Raw genomic sequence first — 12,531 nt, 5'->3', positions numbered from 1 at the left:
CCCTGTCCACGTTTCTCTGCCCTGTTTCCAGAACGGTGGTCAATGGAAAGTGGTCTGGCCCCAGCAGGGTCTGGCCCTTCATCTTGGTGTGGCTCCCATTGGTGTGTCCCAGGCTGAACCTGCAGCACCCCCCACCCCTCTACCCCACCACAGGTCCACCTCATGCATCAGACATGTCTGGGGCCAGAGACCCAGCCCAGCCTCTCCACCCATCCTCCAGACCTGCTCAGCCACTGTGTAATGTCTCCCTGAACCAGCATTTCTTCCTGCCGCATCTCCTACACTCCTGCTGTGCCCATGTGCCAGCCACTCTGCTCCAACTCACCAGAGCTTTATTCCCTGCTGGGAAGCTGATTTCTCCCTGGCCTGCCCCTGGTTCAGCCTTAGTCTCAGGAATCCTGACCCAGTCCAGCTCTGGGCTCCCAGGGATGCCCGAGCAGATGGAGGCACTGGGTGTTGTAATTCATTACTCATGTTGATCATGCATTCCTGTTTGACTGGCATCCCCAAAAACAAATGCCCGTCTGTGTTCACATTTAAACACAGAAATGTTCTTCAGACCTGGTGTTAATAAAGGTTACCGATTAGTGTTTGGGGGAACAAGAGAAAAACTGAAGAGGAGAAAAGGAGAGGCGGTTCTTGAAAAAGCAAATCTTTCTGTAATAAAAATGCCTGGATAGCTCTTGAGTCTTCTTGGATCCAAGTCCAGAGAGGAGACAGATGTTGCTGATGCTCTGCTGTATTAGCTGTTGGACCAAAATTTGTGCCTGGACCTGATGAAACCGAAATCCTTCCCTTATATCTTCTCCAAAGTATTCCATCTATGGTAATGTGAATGCACTAGACAAATGAGTTCAAAGAAGAAAAATCCTCCCCATTCTGACATGTCTGGACTAGGAATAATTACCTACAGGAAAAACTTCAGACCAAGGTCCTTATTCTAAGACAAAGTACCGTATCTTCCATCCCCCCACTGGGGCTGCTTGTAAGTGAGAGCAAACACAGAAGTCAGAACAAAGGGAGAAATTTAATTACTTTGTTTGGGGAATTTTGGTTGGGAAAATAAAAAAGAAAGGAGTTCCTTTGCTAGCAGAGGCTAGGGCTTCTTTTGTGAGCAGCTTCCATGTGGTTGTTGGTTGCACATGAGTAAGTGATTATCCTGTTTCAAGTAACGTCCAGGAAACTCTGAAAAAGCACCAGACATAATGACATTGCAATGTCTTAACAAATCAAATTTCTAACCCCTGCTGTCAGAGTTACAGTATTGCTGGGACTACAATACAGAGTAAGGGCAGAGCTATAAAGATCCTCCTTTAGGGGAAATAAGTAACTTCTGCTAATATTTAACTATGTGGGCTGCTGTTGCACCAACAGCTCAGGGTGGAGACTGCTCCAGCATTTCAGCAACCCCTGTTCCACCAACGTGAGATGGTACGATAGTCAGAAATCCACCCAGCAGAAACCACAGTGATATCGGCAAAAGCAGCACTGGAAACATGGTGTGGCTGAGGATCCCAGGGCTCCAAGAAAACAATGCCTAGCAGAAGGGAAACAAAAGAACAAGCTGAAGACCAGCAGACAATGCCAAAACCCCTCCCATTTTGTCTCAGAAAGGAATAGGCTGTGTCACAAGACTCATTCTCGCCCTTGCCTTTGCAGCATGCCAGGTGTGATGGCCCCAGGAGGAAGCGGAAGGGACAGTGTTGCTGGCACCCTGCACCCCAGCGTGGCTCTCAGGGCTGCCCCATCCAGGCAACAAGTTATTTAGGCCATGTCAGCAAGCTGTATAGTGTTCACTACAGTGCCTAACACACAGCAAAACATCTTACTTGCTGTCTTCTGGCAGCATGTCTGCCCCCTTTGGTGTCCCTGCCAAAACACTTGGGTTTCTGCTGGTCTGAGAATCTGTGACCTCAGCAGGTCCACAGAGGCTTGCAATCTTTCTTGCACTCACCCATTTCTCCTTACTATAATGCATCACCTTGAAGTGCTTTTACATAGCAACACGAGAGCCTCCAGCACTACTCCACTGGGCTGGCCATGGTCCTCCTCATACAGCCCAGTAAGCAGTTTGCATTATTCACAGTAAGAATTACTTTTGGCCCATGTTCAAGCTCATGTTCACAGTTACTTCTGAGTCCTATTAAGCAGCTCCACCAGTCACTTCCCAGCTTGGACTGATGCTCAGGGTTATCCTTCCCTCACCTTTGTGCAGCAGGCACCACTGGCACTTGCTGGGTTTTGTGAGCATTCTGGTGATCCAGTCCTCCCATTTAGAGACATCCCTCTAGACTGGGGCTCTGCCTTTCACCATGTCACCCTCATAATAATTACATCCAGTACTGTAAAAAGAAAAAAGGATATTAGTTTACATGGAGATACATGTGTCTGTATTGATATAGTGAAAAAACATAAAACTGCTGCAGACAGAAACTGCATAGGTAACAGAAACATTAACACCTGAGAAAGAGGGGAGGGCTGAGCCACTTCGAGAAGGGACAGTTAGTACTGATGTATATAAGCTCAACAGAAATGTAAATAAGGAGCCTTCTGACCAGGACGTGTTAACTGCTAGAAGAAAACGAAGATAAAATAATTGTGGTAGTAGTAGATCAGTGACTTCCTACTCAAATGGTCCCCACCCCAAAAAGTGTGGATTCCCCTGCCCGAGATGATTAAAACCAGCCCAGTGGGCATGTATTAGCTTGACATGTTTAGAGGGGGCAATAAGGAAGGACTCATGGTTAGCTAGCAGATGTTTTAAGATTACAGAAACTAAATAACAAAGACTGCTAATGTATGCAAGAACTTCAGGTAACTGCCCAAGAAGGTGAAAAGTACATCTTGAAGAGGCGGCAGAGGGACGAGATTCTGAATTTTTGGAAACCTTATGTATATGCATGACTTTGTATAATAAATACCCAGCTGCTTGTTGAAACGGTGTGCAAGTGAGGAGGAGCGATCCCCCTTGCACCCGGCACCGCAATAAACATACCTGCTTTATAACTCTCCTCGAGTTGTAGAGTTCGATTCTGCAAGTCAGTATATATATACACATACATAAACATGCAAAATTCTTGTTTTCTAAAACTTAATCTTTTGTCTGCAGATATGTGTTGTTGCACTTCTGTTTTTTAATATTCCCTGGCAAAGGAAGACTTTTATTAAAAGAAATAAAAATAGAATTATTAAATCTACAAAAGACAAGAACAACAGGAGCCGGAGTTTTCTTCAGGGTCTTGCCTGTAGGCCCCTTGTGACACAATAATTTCCCTGACTAGTCAAATGTTGAGTAGCAGGGTTTGTCCCAAGACATAATGCTGTTGGCAATTTATGTAAGCAACTGAAAGGCAATGAGGTTAATTATTTGTGAAATGGTTACCATAATAATTTTTGTAACGTTTGCTATCATGCACCCTGAAGCCAGCCTGTATCTGAGCAATGTCATCACTGGATGCACGCTAGGTGGTTGGTTGGTTTTTTTTCTAGTTTGTTTTCATTTTTACCCCACAAAGGTGTCCACAGAATTTCTCCAGATGAGGGATGGTTGCTTATCTGGGTCTTTTTGTTGCACTCATAAAGGCTCCAGTAAAAGCAAAGCAAACTGATGCCTGAAGCTGAAATGTGCCTTGAAAGAAGTCATACGCCTGTCACAGGGAAGCACAGCCAGCATAGGTTATTTGTTGTAACGTTTTTCTTGATTTAGGCATGTAAATGAGAGCACAGCACTGCCCTCGGAGAACAGTCAAGCATCTCAGTTGTGGAGAGGCCTTCTCTGATTCCTGGGGCACAGTTTTGGAGCGTGGGGTGCTCTGTCATAGTGGAGCTTACAAGAGGAACATTAGGGTGGAGATGGTCCAAGCCCAGTTTTCCACACTCCCCATGGCCCTGTGGGGCAGGGCGGGAAGACAGGCTCCCTTTCACACATGTACCACTGCAGAGGTACAAACCTCTTCATTAAATGCCAGTAACAATTCTCTAGGAGCATCTTTGGATACTCTGCCAAGTCCATGGCATCTGTGTGTTAGACTAGCGCCAGGACCTGGCCAACAAGTCCAAAAGACCCAAGATGGTGAAGGGTCTGACGCTGGGTGGCAACCTGCCCTTTTGGTATAAGCCTGGAGAAAGCTCTTCTGGGGCAGCAGTTAAAGGAAAAAAGCTCTGCACAGAAGAAGGTTGTCACCACAACAGTGCTCGAGCTACAGCAAATTTGTTTTCAACACATTCTTGTTTAGAGGAATGAGAACAAAAGCGAGGCAAACCTGCAAGAACAGCAGAATCATGGGAAAATTTATGTTGGGAGGGACCTCTGGAGGTGCCCAGCTCAAAACCCCTGCCAGCAAGGACAGCTTCAAGGCCTTGCACAGCCATGCTGGGAAATCACAAAGGTCTCCGATAGGTCTCCTTTCCTCATACTGTGATCACCAGACCCACAATCAGCACTCATTGCATGGTGTGCCTCTGCAGATACCCTCAGCACAGGCAAATACTGCGGGTGTGTTTATTGCCACTGTTACGAGCACAGGAATCCACCACTTGAGCCACCACAATTTGGATACAGGGTGAAGGTCTCCATCTTTGGGGGGCATCCTAGATATGGCTGCACAAAGCCACAGCTGTCCTGACCTTGTGCTGTGGAGAGACCTGCTGCACGCTGGGGCTGGAGACCTTCAGAGGGCCCTGTTGGCTCCTGTGCTGCTAGGTCCTGTGCAGCCCTGCATGTAGTCCTGGGCTCAGCCCTGTCCCCCAGCCATTCTGTGCACAGACCGGTAAGAGCACAAGGTGGTGTGCACACACCGCCTGAAACACAGCGGGAGCTGCCCCGGGGTGCTCTCCTCTACTACCCTAGGGCCATCTCCAGCCCTTGCCACCCATGAGCAGAGCTGCTTCAGCACACTCAGCCCTGGACTGAATGTGGGGTATGAACTGGAGACCCCAGAGTGTCCACCACCAGCACTGCTGGGGGTCCAAAACCAGTCAGGTGAGGCAAGTTAGTCATAAACTGCAGTGACTGAAGGCGCTTTAGTAAATTACTCAAGCGCAAAACATGGTCTGTACTACATAATTGCAATGAAATCACTAAGCCATGCCTATAGCTTCTCACATTGCAACAAATAAAAGGAAACCCTGATTAGGTGCAAATACCTGCTAAACTGTCTTTGTTACAAGACATGGGTACAAGCTGACCCACCCTGGCAGCTGTGGTGTTCCTGTCTTGGCTTAGAGGGTATTTTGCAGGCAAAGCCAACTCACGAGTTTTCCTTTTTCTGAATGTCCAGTAGCTCTCTTTTCTCTCTTCGCCAGGAGGAGCTGGGCTTCCCCTCACTCAACTTGGCGTCCCGGCTATAAAAACAGGAAGGGGGGGGGGGGGGGGGGATAGGGGGGGGTTCCTAGCAAGTATTTCCAAGACTCTCAAACTTTGCTTCAGCCCCTGTGAGCTGTGTGCTTCTCAGTGACAGGGACAGGATACTTGGGCATCTTATCCACCCACTCTGCTGCATGCTGGTATTACAGATATTAATTAACCCCTCCCCAAACAACTCAAACACAGTTTTAATGGGAAAATTCTGCTTATCTCCAAAGTGTGCCTTGTCCACGCTGTAGTTTGTTATGGTCAGGCTACACGCAGAGCAGCTCCCACAGTGCCATCCCCCCTGCACAAGCCCAGCAGCAGTACTGGCTGCTGGAGTGCTCTGTCGCAGTGGCAATCCCTCCTGTTAGCCCAGCGCTCCCTTGCCAGCTGGGGGAAAAGCCTGGCAGGTTTTCCCCCTGCCCAGGCTCCCACAGACGGGTGGGAGGAGTTGTGGCAGTCCTGCACCCACTTAACCTGGTAGAAAGCACCCTCCTCCAGCAGGATGCTGCCTCATTCAAAGGGACAGCAGCTGGTGCCCTGCACTGCATGCCCAAGGGACGTCCAGAGGCAGAGACACGCCAAACGAAGGGCAGGCAGCTCGGACATTTTGAGGCACTGAAACTGCTTTTGTTCAGTGTGTTAGGGAGGAACGGCCTGAAGAGAGAGCTCTTGCTCAGGCTGCTGGTGCCTGAAATCCCCGCCACCTGGATGCTTTCCTGCCATACTGCACAGGAAAGTACAGTGGCGAGCATGTAACATCAAATCCCAGCCCTCCGAGTCCACAACCTGGGCACAGATGAGCCTCGCCACACTGTCTGAGGGTTTGTTTTGCTCCAGAGCCAAGCCTCAGTCACAGGCAAAGGTGTTTCACACTGGTGACAGAGAAATGAGACTACTGCTCAGCAGAAAGCAGACAGTGTCTTGCTGGTGCTGACGATTCCCTGGCAGGGATTGGGAGACTAGGGCTAGCCCTGAAGAAAGGCTGCCACCTGCCAAGCCATAAGCATCATTCCCTGACCCTTCCTTACTCCTGCTGCTCATGTTATCACATCTCACCTCATTTGTAAAAGCATCCAAGAGCCCAGCCCAAGATTGCCACTTGGAAATACAACACAGCCTGCAAGTTAAATATACTCATTCCTATTCAACGTCACCAGGAAGTGTCGTTATTCATGATTAGTCTCCAATTACAGAGAAATTCTTCTCACAGTTCTCCCCTGCCTGCAGTCCTTGAAAGGCAAATGCCTTGAATCAATTTTTACCTGTGAATAACAGCCCTTTCAGCCTAATTTCACTTTAACCTTGAAGCAGTTTTGACATGAGTCACACATTAAAATCATTCCAACAGGCTGCACAAGGTACCAGTTTCAAAAATAAATCCATAATGTGGTCTCCCCCTCCAAGATAATACAGCCTAAGTACCCCATGCCATGTTTTGCTTTCAGGAGGCTGCCTCTGCTCTGTATGCACCCAAATAAATGCCAGGCTGTCCTCATAACACAATTTGTTTAGGACTTCAACAGCCATGCAGGTGAGAAGCATAGTGGGCACCTCCATGAAAACTGTGCAGCTCTGCCTTTGGCTCTGTTGGTTTGATGCACCCCTGTGCCCTGCATGAGTGCATAGTTGCATGTGTGGCTTCTGCAGACACTCTGTGCTAATTGCATGCCGAAACACTATAGGGCTGGAACCCAAAAGCTGGCCTTGGTGGGAACTCCAGCAATGCCTGGCTATCTGCAAGTTGTGTTGGATCTCCCCTTGCTCCTCAGCTACTGCCCCTCACTGCACATGGCAGAAAATTGCCCTGCACAAGCCAGTGCTAGCATTACCTTTCCTGGCCTCCTCCTTCCAGCGTGCTCCTTCCCTAACCAGCCTTAGGTCAGCCATACTTCGTAGCCTGAGGAAGGTGCCAGTGCTTCCAAGATGCCCAAGCCAGAAGTCAGAGGGCTGAGATGAAGCTGGTAGGCAGTCTGTTAATAGACCTTTCACATGTGACTGCAGACCCCTTTGGATCCCAGGCACACAGGGGGAGCACCAGGCAAGCAGACACTCCCCACCACTAGCTGTTCACCTAAAACAGAGCTCAGGCCCCGCTGTGGCCAGATTTGGTCCTCATCCCTGCAGCAGTGGGCTAGGCTTGTTCTGAAAGAAGCTCAGGGACTACAGGTGGCCTGACACTGAATGTAGGTGCAGAAAATCTCCAACCACACTTAGGCCATCCTTTTACCTCTCAAAAGGTAGAGTGGCTCCAGCTCTAACCATACTCTGTGCAAGTCACCTCTTGCAGCAAGGCCACCTTCCAGGGAAAGAGCAGTTCCCATGACTCACCCTGGACACCCAGCCAAGAGAGGAGGAAGCCCCAGGCAGCTCTCAGGGTGCTTGCTGACCCATTGCACACACATCTGGTGGAAATTTCAACCCATCCCAAGAAAAGTTGAGAAAAAGCCCGTAGCTAATATCAACTGTGGGAGCATTCACTATGTTTTAGGAGGAAGGCCTGCTACCTGCTGTGATCTCAACAGTCTGGAGGAATGGGCCAGAAGCAACCTCATGAAGTTCAACACAGGAGAGGTGATCCTTCCTCACCACTTAGCGCCACTGAACACTCATCTACGCACTATATCCAGTTCAGGGCTACGTAGTACAAGGAAGACACCGACAAACGAGACAGTCCAGCAGTGACCATGAAAGTGATGGTGAGGCTGCAGCACAGGCTGTATGAAGAGAAGCTGAGGGAACTAGGCTTCCCCAGCCTGGAGAAGAGACAGCTGAGGGGTCCTCAAAGGAGTCATCCACTGCCTGAATGGTGGTTATGGAAAAAAACGAGCCAGACTCTTCTCAGAAGTAGAGAAGAACAGGACATGGGGCAACAGGTACATGCTGCAGGATGAGATATTCCAGCTGGGCATGAGAAAATTCCTTCACATGAGGGTGGTGGTGCATCTCACAGACCAGATCCCTGTCCTTGGAGGTGCACAGAACTGAACATAACAAGGCCCAGCACTGCCTGACCTAGCTTTGGACCAGGGAGTTAGACTACAGACCTCCAGAAATGCCTTCCTAACAAGACCTCCTGGTGATTCTGCATTACAGCGGGACAGAGGTAATATGGCTGGCTTTCCTTTACGGTTTTTCAGCTACTCACTACTCTGAAACATTCCTAGTGGCCAGGACAGATCTGAGACTGATCCAACAGATCTGTGCCTCTCCCTCACCATGCCTGGGCTGTTTTCTTCCTTGTGAAATTAGGGAGGGAGGATGTTTCTCCATGTGTTTCTTCATGATCTGGCAAAGCCTGAAACCTGTGTGTCCTAGCAGGTTTGCCTGGAAGAAAGGTCTGAAAATGCAGGGCTGAGCAGTCACTGCTGTACTGCATGATGCTGTGTACTTCCAGCCAGCCCAGGAAATGACACAGCCGCTGCAACTCAGACCTCCTAACACGGTTTTGGAGATCTTTTGTGCGACCTCTTCAAGGAGTATTTCTGCCTGTGGATCTACAGTTTTACTGATGCAGAGCAGTGACTGAGCAGCCAGAGGAATGAGACAAGAGAGGAAAATGACTGCAGGCATGTATTAAAGTATTCAGCTTGTCCAGCTGAAAGAGATTTCTGCCAAACAATTTTATAAGGAATGAGGCATTTTACAGGAAAAGCAGGGCCTCTCCTCTCATTTCCTTTCCCCTCTTCTCCATGAACTTCAAAGAAAAGAGGGGTCAAAACAGAGGCCAGGCAACTGGAACTGAGCTCCTGAGCCCTAGAGCCTAATTAGTCAAAGATACATTTCATTGGATATCTCAGAGACAGGCCTAAATTACCAATCCTCCCTGCCGTGCTGCCGAGGGTTGGATAAAGCCAGAATGTGGTCTGCTGTTCACAGGGCCCCAGCAGCACCAGGGCTTTTGAGGGGGGTCTTGGCCTCACTGGTGGCAAGGCTCTCCTAGCCCTCCTGGTCTTCTGTGGCCAGAGCTAAAACCCCCTTTCCAGGGCAGGGACTGTCCCCACCTCCTTGGTGCCTTTGCCCCAAGGCTGCTGGTGAAGGAGTTGTGCCAACTAAAACCTCCCAGTGCCACGTGGCTCTTGCCCCTAACTGCATCAGCTAAGGCTACCAAAGAGCCTTCAGCCATTTGCAACTGCCCTTGCAGCAGTTCTAGGCTGAGTTAAACCCCTCTCCTGCCTCCCCTCAGTCAGGTGAGCCGAGCCCAGCTCCTGCAAGGTCTGCCTCCAGGCTACATCCCCCGTGCCCCTTCTCACCTTGGAGCTGTTTGCTGGCCTCCTTCCAGCTTATTCACATCCCTCCCTTGACCTGCATCTCCTTGCCTGGCCCAGCATGCAGCCTGGCCTCACCAGCAATGAGAAACAAAGCCTGGTTTTGCACAAGTCTCTGGAACCACATGCCTATGTAAAGTCACACGTCTCCCTGCAAGATGTGGGTATTGGGGTGTTTTTTTTTTTCTTTTTCAGGAACCTAAAAAAGTATTCTCAAGAACAGAGACAGACATGACACAGCCTGTTTCCGCTATGCAGCCTTTCTTAAGATGCTGGCCTCTGAGGGGTGCATCTTATTTTGAAACTACAGAACATGCACTTCGACGGAAGGACTAATTTCCGGCCTTGTGGTCTAAAAGCTGAGAAAAGCAAAACTAGAGCTGAGTCCGCAGCTCATGAGCAGAGAAAGGACATCAACACCATAAGCTTATGTGGCCTCCTTGTGCCGCAGCTCAGCTCTGGAGTGTAGGAAACTATGTCTTGCAGCTTGTGAGGCAGCAGACAAGTCACATATGAAGCCAGACAGCTGTCTGGCAGAAAAAGTGAGGTCCTCAATGGTGTACAGCTACCTTAAGCTGCGGGCTGTGATTCTGCACCCCGGCCAGCGCCTGGATCCAGCAGCTCCCCAGCAGCTGCAGATGGGTGACTTGGTCAGTGTAAGGCATGGCTCACTCCTGGCTTGGTGCTCAAGCTGTTCTCCCAGCAAAGAAGGAAGAGAGCAGGAAAGATGCAGGAGGGTAGTGCAGAAAACCGACTACTTCTGAATCAGGAGGGATCTAGAAATTATTTTGTTTAAATTTCTGCCAGGAAAAAAGGTAAACTTCTTCCCTTAAAATTTTTAATTCCAAGGCACTTGCTCAGCTCACTTAAAGAGCAAGTCTGGGACTGACAAGTAGTGGGTTCAGCTCTTTTTTATGGCAGTTATCTGTGCTGCCTATCTGCAGCAAGAGTGTTTACCTCCCTTTGCATCCATTTCCCAGTGGAGCCAAAATATAAAATGGAAACACTTCCTTCTGTAATGTAATGCTCTGCCAGAGTTGGCATCCTGCAGGTGTTGGATGGAAGGACCTCTGGAGGTCTTCAGATGCAGGTCTACTGCCAGCACCAGATCATGCTGGCCACAGCTGTGTCTACTCACAAAGCCAAAGTCTGCTTCTTATGTGCTTGCGCAGCATGTAGTGCGTTGGGACTATTTTCTCGGATGAAGTTCATGGAGAGCTCTGACTCACCGCACAAGGAAGTTTAGCTGGAGTGTCCGTCTCCCTGTGCAGCTATCAGGGAAGGAAGGTCCGATGGGGTATACAGCACCAACATCTGTCCAGTCTGTTAGCATGTTCCTGTGCCAGTTTCACCTTTCAGAAAAATGCCACCCTGACGACTGTTATGGTTCAGGACCAGGCAGCCTGCCTATTTGGATTTTCCTGCTAGAAAAGCAGGCAGGAGGGCACCAACTGCATTTATTGACCTATTGAGCCAGATTCCTGCATGCTGCCAGCACAAAAATAGCAGCCCTCTCTGGATTTTATGTCTTTGCTTTGTTACAGTCTGGATCACACTTGTTTTCAAAACAACCTTCAACAGACATAAATACACCTGTCATCGGAAACAAATACGCCTGGAATGATTAACTGATACTTCCCGGCAGTAACCCCCATACCTCTGTAATAGCACTTAAAAAAATGAGCAGGGATCACAGAGGGGAAACAACAGCATGCAAGACATTAGCTATGTGCCTCACTCACTATTTTTTCAACTTTACACTAGTGGATTACTTTCTTAAGCACTCTGGGGACAGAGACAGCAAAGAACAGCTTTTGTTGGCAAAGGCAGGCAGTTTCTCACACATGGTTCTATTTTCCATGGCTCATCCAGCAAATTGTATGCTAAGCCTAAAAAAACAGCAAGGAACAAGTCCATCCAAGGGGGGGCTGAGTAGAGCAGATTTCACATCCCTGTGTGCTGGCAGTCTAGCAATGGTGTTGGGAACTTGACTAGGAGCTGGTGGGAAGCGTCCCATGCCAGGGAGACATGAGCAGCAAGATCCTCAGTGCTGCCCAGGGAGTGAAGAGCCCCGTTCCCGGCCAGGCCACCTAGGCCTACACGCAGCCAGGAGAGACACAGTCAGCATTATTAATCTTCCAGCATGAACTGAAACGTCAAGACTTTTGGTCTCGGCCAGAGTCCAGGCAGCACAGATGAACTGCCACAGCTACCCTTTGTGTGTTTAAAGGACAGCTGTCTCACGTCCCCCCTCACCACTGGAGGGCTCTGCCTGCTTCGTATTTTTCCAATTCTTAGTCCGTAATTAAGGCAGTCAAGACATCTATTAATTCCCTTACCAATGAAATATTACTTTATGCAGTGTCATTCTTTCACACACAACGACACTGTTGAAATACAGGGCTCACAATAGCTTAAGGCTTGCAAACAGAAGGTAAGATCCCTGGTTTGCATCTGCAAACCTGCTCGTGCAAAGCAGGCCAGGGAACTGTTCCACATCCATGCCGGGCCAGACCAGCAGTCCAACCTGTCTGTGCCACTGCAGGGAATCTCCTGAGATCCCGATGAGTGAAGGACAGTAGGTGGACTGCAGCTTTGTGGGAAGGCAGCTGGAAAACTCTTGAGGTCTGTATTCAGACTGTGAAATGCTCAAACGAGGGTTACGCTGGAGGCACAGACCATATTTCTAAGACACTAGAAGCTCTTCATAGACTGAAAAGCCAGCTTGCAGAGTCACTATGCAGGTTAACATACATTAGTGTGCTTGCCTTGACGTTACACTTACTGAGGTGGCTGCCCTGTTTCAAGTGCGGCTATTTTGAAGGACACAACATCCCCTCACTCCCTTTAGTTCCCATAACTAACACCCTCTCCTGAGAGAATACTGGTCCCAATCTTTTTGATGCTTTCTCC

At 49.0% G+C, this 12,531-nt stretch overlaps 1 long non-coding RNA gene across 1 annotated transcript; it reads right to left on the bottom strand.

Moving 5' to 3' along the window:
- Positions 1 to 1,008: 1,008 nt before the first annotated feature.
- LOC119141862 lies at positions 1,009 to 9,723 on the bottom strand. The gene is made up of 3 exons (XR_005102065.1): positions 9,604 to 9,723; positions 2,206 to 2,342; positions 1,009 to 1,537 (listed from the first exon to the last, which is right to left on the bottom strand). It is a non-coding gene; the product is annotated as an uncharacterized LOC119141862 (long non-coding RNA).
- Positions 9,724 to 12,531: the final 2,808 nt, after the last annotated feature.

This window comes from Falco rusticolus, chromosome Z (assembly GCF_015220075.1).
Source record: "Falco rusticolus isolate bFalRus1 chromosome Z, bFalRus1.pri, whole genome shotgun sequence".
Classification (NCBI taxonomy): Eukaryota; Metazoa; Chordata; class Aves; order Falconiformes; family Falconidae; genus Falco; species Falco rusticolus.
Note: the sequence above shows the minus strand (reverse complement) of the source record. Positions and strands in the feature narration are given on the sequence as shown.